The 6,446-nt window shown below is 51.7% G+C and overlaps 1 protein-coding gene across 1 annotated transcript in view; it reads left to right on the top strand.

Moving 5' to 3' along the window:
- The first annotated feature begins 318 nt into the window (after positions 1–318).
- The window catches only part of LRFN2 (leucine rich repeat and fibronectin type III domain containing 2), a 187,844-nt gene continuing 181,716 nt past the window's right edge, over positions 319–6,446 (top strand). The window contains exon 1 of the mRNA XM_016122930.2: positions 319–1,023. The gene's annotated coding sequence lies outside the window, so the exon portion shown is untranslated. The remainder of the gene's footprint in view (positions 1,024–6,446) is intronic.

Genomic DNA, 6,446 nt, shown 5'->3' with positions numbered 1-6,446 from the left:
GCAGGGGCTGCCCGCACCGCTGGGCCACCGGGCCCGCCCTCCCGGCTCCCGGGGCTCGCGGCCCACCCGTCTCCCTCCCAGGCCACTGCAGCCCCCGACTACTCCCGCCCCTCCACGCTGGTCCGCTGGCCCGCCCGCTGCCTCGCTGTCGCCGCGGCACGCCACTCCCGCGGGACCCGCGATCGCTCGGATTTCGGCGTCGGTGGCGGTACGCGCGGAAGACTGTGCGCGGCGCGGCGGGCGCGGAGGCCAGTTCCCGGTCCCTGCAGCTCCGCGGGCCGCCACTGGGGGCGGCCACGCCGGAGAGGTTGGCGGGGACTGTGCGCACCGCCGCTGGGCTTCCTTCACCGCTGGCCCCGCTCTGCCTCTGCAGCCCGCCGGGTCCCTCCCCGATCTGCGCGTGTGATCGCTGTGCGTGTGTGTGTGTGTATGTGTGTGTGTGACTTGGGGTGCGTGTGCGCGCTCAGGGGGCAGTGTGCACACGGGAGTGCGGAGGAGTGTGTTTGTATGTGTGCATGTGGGTGTTAAAGACTGGCTTTCGCTCTCTTACACACACACACACACACACACACACACACACACACACACTCACACCCCGGCTGGCTCGTCTGAACTTGAAGACATCCCACATTTCAAGATGCCCGAGGTGCCCGGGAATACCCGGGGTTCTTCGATCTGGAAAATCCTACCAGCATCTTCCTAGGGAGGGATTATCTTTTTTTTTTTTTTTTTGCCTTTTTTATTTTTATTTTTCATTTTTTATTTTAATCTGGAAGAGAAGAGAACAAGTTGTGCTTTTTCCTCCCTTCTTGCTAAATGCCATGGATATAACTGAATAAGCCGCTCAGGGCTCTCCCCGCGTGGACGTCCGAGGCCACCATCTGCCTGTGTTCGCCAGAGCCGAGGGCTTAGCTCGCGCCTGTCTCGGGCGGGGAAGGATGCGTGGCCGAGCAGGGGAGCCCGGGCGCCCCGCGGAGCCGGCCTCGGTGCTTCCCAGCCAGGGGTAGATGCTGCCTCGCCCAGGTGAGTGGTCTCATCCACCGCGTCTCCGGGATCCGGGTGTTTGCGGGAGCTCGGCTCCGGGCTGAATGCATCCGGTGAAACCGGGAACTTTGCATCCCTTTCTTTTTCACTTGAGGACTCCCTCACCTGGGTACTCATGCGAACACCCTCTTTTCTTTCCGTTCATCCTTATCGGGGGACGTTTTCTTTTCTTTCTTGTTTTCCGTAGTGGGGATGAAACTCTGGGGAAGAGCAGGGAGAGCACTTGGTGAGAGGCCGGAGGGCAAGATGGGGAGACAGGAGCAGCAGGTAGATGGAAACGTGGAAACAGCAGGAGAACTTTGCCGCCAGACCACTCTGTTGCATCTCCCCATATCCGAGGCCTGGCCAGAGCTATTGCTGGAGGCTGGGTCCGCTGCCAGGGCTCCCTGGGCTCTGTGGGCTGGGTGGGTGGGGTAAAGCCAGTGCAGAGCGGGTGATCAATGATGATGGAGGGAAGGAGGGCATTACTGCAGTTTGGGGAGGCAGGTAGGGTAGCCTCAGGGACCTTATCCTGGCCTTAGGCAGAAGGCAGGGAGATCAGGGAGACTGCGTGTGCAGCTTGGGGCATCAGGATGGCATGATGAAGCAATATGGAAACTGGCATTAGCCATGCCTGGTTGGTAGTTCTATCTCTCACCCATCCCTGCCCCCTTTCGAAGGTTGGCCTGGACAGGGTGGAGGGAGAGCTAACGGAGAGCTCAGAGACCAGCAGTACCTTCCTCTGCATAGACCCTAGGAAATGACAAGGAGGTGTCCTGCCCATTTCAGTACAAAGGGCATAGGCAGTGAGTTTGAGGGAGACAGAGCCCCGGAAAGCCAGAGCCTGAGACAGAAAGAGGAGGGAGCTTGAAGACGCAGCAGAAGGACTGAGCCAGGCCCACACCAAATGCATGCAGAGATATCCACAGATAGACAAACAGACACCTGGGATGGGGGGTGGAGAGGGGTCTTATCAGAGCCTGAACTCTAAGCTAGAGTTGCAGGCATGATTGTAGATGCTGACCCTCTGCCCCACCATAGTATGTGTGTGTGCGCGCGGGAGTGGGCCCCTGTGGCTTCAATGGGCTAATTGGCCTTGTGGGGCTGAGGGAGGGGGCTGATTCAGGAAATTGGTTCCCCATAGCTAGGGAGGAGCAAAGCTAGGGAAGTAACTGCCAGTCTCTGAGCTCTGAAGTTCCCAGCGACCAGAGCAGGAGGTTCTCAGGTGGTGGGCTGTTGTCCATGGTTGGAGACTGGTTTGGAATTCATAGTTGGGAGTCTGCGGCGGCGCATTGTGGGGATACTGAATGCTAAGAACCTGGGTCTCGAGGTTGTGTGTTGGGCTGGCCTTTGCCCTCTGCGAGGAGCTTATAATAGCCATCCATGCACAGTGGAGTTGGCCAGCTGTGGGACTTGCTCTCTGGGTACCCTGAAGACTGAAGGGAATTAGGGTTATACAGAGAGGACTTGATACTTGTGAGGGCCTGCACTTGGAGCCGGCAGCCTCCGTGGACCGCACCAGCTGCTGGGCCTTTCTGCTAAAGGTGGAATGTTGTCTTTCCCTTCTGATTCCGGAGGGGCTTGCAGAGTTCCTTCTCTCTCTTAAGGCTCCTCACATGCTTCTGCTCAGGCCCCCTGTCCAGCCCTCAATTTACCGTTTCTGGTCTAATCCCTGCCCAGGAATGTAATTGCTTATCTTCCTGTCCTTGCCCTGGGGAATACAAACAGCAAACTTGGCATTTTGGTTTCAGCCTCTGGCAGTGCTTCTCTGAGAGGTCGGCTCCATCTTCTGTTGGGCTGCACTGGGTACCCTCCTGCAGGGTGCTGGGGCTCAGTCTCCTTGCTTCTCTGAAGTTCCATTTCCTTTCCCAGACCCAGAAATCCGAGAAGCTGGGGAGCGTGGTCTGGTGTAGGGTGCGCAAGGAGTTTCCAGGAGCAGGACTGAGAAGGAGAAGGAAGATGGATGGGGTGGGAAATGCAGATTGAGGTAGGTGGGGCCACTGGGAGAAGCAGGCAGCCTTTTGGCCACCCAATCCCTGGTGTGGCTACAGTATGATTTGCCTTTCTTGTGCTGCAGCTCTGAAGTAAAATCAAGGATCTGGGTTCTGACCAAGTGTCAGGCTTGTCAAGACTCTCCAGCCTGTGGGGTAGGGCAGGGTCGGTCTCCTTCAGAAAGTCCGCTGTCCTAGGGGGACAATGATTGGCATCTGAGGCATTCCCATTCTGATGGAGGAGATTGCTAGACTGAAAGCAGAGACATAGAACAAAAAACAACCAGATATAGCCAAGTGGAATTGGATCCTGGACAAAAGCAACAATGCTTTGAGTGTTTTGCGAGTTTTTCTTTGAGCGTGGTTGTTGTTTTAGGGTCCAACTTATTTGAAGGGATGGAGTTGTCAGATAATGGAGCGGAACCTAAACTTGAAGGGCCTGGCTTCAAATTTTAGCTCTGCTACACCTTTGTTCATTACCCCTGGAGCTTCTGTGTTTTCATCTGGTGAAAGGAAATAACAGTGCATACCTTGAAGATATGTTATGGCTCAGTGTTTATCTTGGTGCTCCCCAAACTCCTGTTCAGATCTAGTGGAGTGTTGGTGGGAGGGAGAAGGGTTAGGAGAGAGGGAGGGGCCCTCAGAGACACCGAGGATCGTGCTCCAGTCTCCTCTGTTCATAGAGCTGCCGGGAAGGCTTCATGCCATCACACAGAAGCTGATTATTAAAAGACTCCAGGAGGCCCTCCAGAAAACTTTGGGAATTGATTCCAGAAGCAAATTTCATCTCTGGGGCTGTGGCACCTGCTTCCTCCTCTCTCTCTTGTTTGCTTTGGAATTTTACAGCCACCCGAACATTTGCTCAGTATGCTCCAGCTCTGTGTTTTACAAGTGTCATCTGTCACCCTTTTCTGTCTGAAGCTTGAGTGTGAAATATCCCCCAGAACCCAGCCTCTGCCTTCTCTTCTCTGACTCTGCCTCTTCCTGCCCTAAGAGTGGTCTCACAGGGATGGTCTCAGGTCCAGGTCAAGTGAATGGACACAGCTGGGGTCTGTGCCGGGCCTGTGGTTGAGCCTGGGACCTATTTGTGGAGTTGGGGGGCACACCCAGTCAGGAAGAGGGGCTCAGACCCAGATGTGTATTTAGACATATATTTAGGGTTAGGAGGGTCTAATTAAAGAACCCACTGGAACAGGAGTGGATAGGGAGGTCTGAACATAATAGGAAAGCTTAAGAAAAGGTATTTTCTTAATCACACTAAGCAAAATAAGCCAGACAGAAAAGGTTGAAAATCACATGATATCACTTATATGATGGGTTTAAACCTAAAAGCAACTAATGAACAGGACAAACAAACAGAGACTCATGGACATGGACAATGGGCTAGTGGTTACCAGGGGGGGGGGGGAGGGAATAAATAAAATGTTAAAAAAAAAATGTCTTAAAATACAATCAGAAAAATAAAGAATAAAAAAAAAGAAAAGAAAAGGAATTTTCAGAAAGTAGGAAGTCAGGTTTAGGGATGGAGACTAGGGAGAGTAGCCATGTCCAGACTGCTCAGGGTAGGGCACTCAGTGGAACTTCTTCTTGGGGGAGGTGAAGATTTCAAGAATAGCAGAAGTCCATAGATGTTCATAGAAGGAGGATTTTGTTTTCTTTTAAATTCTCAGAGATAATTGAAAATTTGGGGAGTTTCAAGGGTGGCGTACTGAGGGATATTCCAAGAAATTACTTAAGCTATTGGGAACAGCTCCTTCACACAATTTCTTGATTGCTTATTATGTGCAAGGCACAGTACTAAGAGTTTCACATTATTATCTCATGGAATTGTCACAATCCTGTGAAATTGCCATTGTTATTACCTCTGCTTTACCAATGAGAAAATCGAGGTTCAGAGACATTGAGTACCTGCCAGGTAGCTAGTAAGTGGCAGAGGTGTCACTCTAGTCTCATGTCCATGTGAATTCAAAGCCCACACTCTCAACTCCTCCGCATTGCCTCTCCCCCAAGGTGGGGAACAGTAGGCACCAGGGACCAACACCTTGCTAAGCCCTGCCGGCCTCCTGTCCTGGCTGGGGAGGCAACTTTAGAGCCTCCATCGCCGAGCTCTGTGGAGCCCAGCATCTTCTTGGGCATTGCTGCCTGTCCTGTCCACTCACACCCACCTGTTTAAAAGCTCCCATGAAACAGCACTGTCTTTGTGAACAGTATGGAAGATGGGACAGTAGGGTGAGCACTAGACTGGACTGCAAGTAAGGGGACCCAACTCTACTGCGTGTGTGACTTGGGTGGCAGGCAAGTTTCTTTACTCCCTCAAAGCCTGGTGTCCTTGCTAATGAATCAGGAGGCTAATGCTCACTTCCCAAGGTTGATGTTAGGGCAGGGTGGCCTGCGCGAATGGGCTTCATACATTAAACAACCCTTTAGTACTCAGGGTTATATTTATGACCTTTTCCTAATTTAGACCAAATAACTAAGACAGCAGATGTGACATTGCCCAGGTGAGGGCATTAAAGGTGGACTTTAATGTATCAGTTTTATTTGAGACTTGAGTTAACTAATAAGATAACAGGCTAGCTAAGTGGGTACTATGTCTTCTGGGAATAGGATGTGAAAAATCTGCAGAAGAAGGGACTGTGGTCCAGACAGTTGTGTGCAATTGGTGGCAGACATCAATGAGGAGACACACTGATGACATGAAGCATTTGCTTTTGTAAGCGGGTGGCATCATTGAAGCTTTGGCACCTGAGTGGGCAGAGGGCGTTTTCCTCAGGCCAGTGCTTCTCAACTTTTTTTCACTGCTGCTCTCTCCAATGAGTCTTTTTAGACACTTTTGTCCTAATTGCATCCCTTCTCCTATGAAATTTCAGTTGTGTATTGTGTGTATATCTGTGCTTTATATATAAAAAGACTAAGATTCTTTTCTACCCCTCCCAAGAACAAATGTTTTCCCCCTTGGAGGTGCTGTTGTCTCCGTTGAGAATGCATGCTTTAGGGCTAGCTCATTAGGAGAAAGAGGTGGAGGAATGAAAACAAGGAGAATGAAGGAGATAGAGAGGAGGACTGATTCACTTTGGCCTGTCCCTATCAGTGTGGTCCATGGGCCAGCAGCATCATCACTGCCCTGAGTAAAACCCCATCCCAACTTGCGACCTCCAGAACAGGCATCTCCATCTTATCAACATGACTGGAATGGGAGTCGGGGGCAGAGTTGGATTCACCGCCCTAGAACATGAGGCTAGGGCGAAAGGAAAAGATGCCAAACCAGAGTCAACTATGTACTGGGTCATTGGCTTGTTAAACCACTGAGTCCAAGTGCACCAAGCAAGTTTGTTTAGGTGGTGACACTATCTACACCTGTCATGATTTATTGGTCTTTTTTTTTTTTTTTTCTGGGTGATTTCCTTGTAGCTGCAGGTCGTGTAGAAATGT

This window comes from Rousettus aegyptiacus, unplaced genomic scaffold (genome assembly GCF_014176215.1).
Source record: "Rousettus aegyptiacus isolate mRouAeg1 unplaced genomic scaffold, mRouAeg1.p scaffold_m13_p_1, whole genome shotgun sequence".
Taxonomy (NCBI): Eukaryota; Metazoa; Chordata; class Mammalia; order Chiroptera; family Pteropodidae; genus Rousettus; species Rousettus aegyptiacus.
This window is presented reverse-complemented; position numbering and strand designations above follow the sequence as displayed.